The sequence below is a fragment of the Oncorhynchus gorbuscha genome, unplaced genomic scaffold (genome assembly GCF_021184085.1).
Source record: "Oncorhynchus gorbuscha isolate QuinsamMale2020 ecotype Even-year unplaced genomic scaffold, OgorEven_v1.0 Un_scaffold_19869, whole genome shotgun sequence".
Classification (NCBI taxonomy): Eukaryota; Metazoa; Chordata; class Actinopteri; order Salmoniformes; family Salmonidae; genus Oncorhynchus; species Oncorhynchus gorbuscha.
Window position 1 is genome coordinate 1 of NW_025761184.1, and position 2,345 is coordinate 2,345.

The following is a 2,345-nucleotide window of genomic DNA, read 5'->3' on the forward strand; positions in this document are numbered from 1 at the left end:
TAGTTATCTTGTTACCTGTAGCTTGTACCATAGTTACCTAGTTATCTTGTTACCTGTAGCTTGTACCATAGTTACCTAGTTATCTTGTTACCTGTAGCTTGTACCATAGTTACCTAGTTATCTTGTTACCTGTAGCTTGTACCATAGTTACCTAGTTATCTTGTTACCTGTAGCTTGTACCATAGTTACCTAGTTATCTTGTTACCTGTAGCTTGTACCATAGTTACCTAGTTATCTTGTTACCTGTAGCTTGTACCATAGTTACCTAGTTATCTTGTTACCTGTAGCTTGTACCATAGTTACCTAGTTATCTTGTTACCTGTAGCTTGTACCATAGTTACCTAGTTATCTTGTTACCTGTAGCTTGTACCATAGTTACCTAGTTATCTTGTTACCTGTAGCTTGTACCATAGTTACCTAGTTATCTTGTTACCTGTAGCTTGTACCATAGTTACCTAGTTATCTTGTTACCTGTAGCTTGTACCATAGTTACCTAGTTATCTTGTTACCTGTAGCTTGTACCATAGTTACCTAGTTATCTTGTTACCTGTAGCTTGTACCATAGTTACCTAGTTATCTTGTTACCTGTAGCTTGTACCATAGTTACCTAGTTATCTTGTTACCTGTAGCTTGTACCATAGTTACCTAGTTATCTTGTTACCTGTAGCTTGTACCATAGTTACCTAGTTATCTTGTTACCTGTAGCTTGTACCATAGTTACCTAGTTATCTTGTTACCTGTAGCTTGTACCATAGTTACCTAGTTATCTTGTTACCTGTAGCTTGTACCATAGTTACCTAGTTATCTTGTTACCTGTAGCTTGTACCATAGTTACCTAGTTATCTTGTTACCTGTAGCTTGTACCATAGTTACCTAGTTATCTTGTTACCTGTAGCTTGTACCATAGTTACCTAGTTATCTTGTTACCTGTAGCTTGTACCATAGTTACCTAGTTATCTTGTTACCTGTAGCTTGTACCATAGTTACCTAGTTATCTTGTTACCTGTAGCTTGTACCATAGTTACCTAGTTATCTTGTTACCTGTAGCTTGTACTATAGTTCCCTGTAGTTACCTAGTTATATAGTTACCTGTAGCTGGGATCATAGTACCCCGTAGTTACCTATTTATATAGTTACCTGTAGCTGGGACCATAGTTACCTGTAGTTACCTAGTTATCATAGCTGTACCTGTAGTTACCTAGTTATATAGTTACCTGTAGCTAGGACCATAGTTACCTAGTTACATAGTTACCTGTAGCTGTGATCATAGTTACCTGTAGTTACCTAGTTTCATAGTTACCTGTAGTTACATAGTTATATAGTTACCTGTAGCTGGGACCATAGTTCCCTGTGATGTTACATAGTTACCTGTAGCTGGGACCATAGTTCCCTGTAGTTACATAGTTACCTGTAGCTGGGACCATAGTTACCTAGTTACATAGTTACCTGTAGCTGGGACCATAGTTCCCTGTAGTTACCTATAGTTACCTGTAGCTGGGACCATAGTTACCTGTAGATACCTAGTTACATAGTTACCTGTAGCTGGGACCATAGTTACCTAGTTACATAGTTACCTGTAGCTGGGACCATAGTTCCCTGTAGTTACATAGTTACCTGTAGCTGGGACCATAGTTCCCTGGCCTCTCTGTCTCCATAAGACTTCTCCACCATGTTGAGTTGGTGCTGTAGTCTGTGCTGAGAGTAGAATGTCACCCAGTCACTCTGCCACTCATTCTCCTGATGAGAGACAACGAGAGGTTAGAAAGTGGAACTCAGGTTCTCACCCAGTTGGTCTTTAAATCCCATGTTGAAGGTACAGAGACATTGATGGTTTAACCAGACTTGGAGCTGTATATAGAGTGTGGAACTATCTGTATTTAGATTTATAGCATACAGTTTAAATCCCACGTTACCACATATTCCAGTCTCGTATTCACTAGTGGGGAAAGGTGGAAATCTAGTTGTGTCTCCCAATATCAGACAATCTGTTGCATAGTAGCTCACCTGAGGGAGGTATCCACAGCAAGTGGGAACCTGGAACCCAAACTGGTCAATGACAGGAACATCAGGTCCTTTTCCTGTTTACATTGAAATGACAGGAACATCAGGTCCTTTTCCTGTTTACATTGAAATGACAGGAACATCAGCTCCTTTTCCTGTTTACATTGAAATGACAGGAACATCAGCTCCTTTTCCTGTTTACATTGAAATGACAGGAACATCAGGTCCTTTTCCTGTTTACATTGAAATGACAGGAACATCAGCTCCTTTTCCTGTTTACATTGAAATGACTGTCACGCCCTGGTCAAAGTATTTTGTGTTTATCGTTATGTATTGGGTCAGGC

The 2,345-nt window shown here is 39.6% G+C and overlaps 1 long non-coding RNA gene across 1 annotated transcript; it reads right to left on the reverse strand.

The window, feature by feature from the left end:
- Nucleotides 1-1,424: 1,424 nt before the first annotated feature.
- LOC124031020 lies at nt 1,425-2,104 on the reverse strand. The gene is made up of 3 exons (XR_006838068.1): nt 2,005-2,104; nt 1,607-1,737; nt 1,425-1,478 (listed from the first exon to the last, which is right to left on the reverse strand). It is a non-coding gene; the product is annotated as an uncharacterized LOC124031020 (long non-coding RNA).
- Nucleotides 2,105-2,345: the final 241 nt, after the last annotated feature.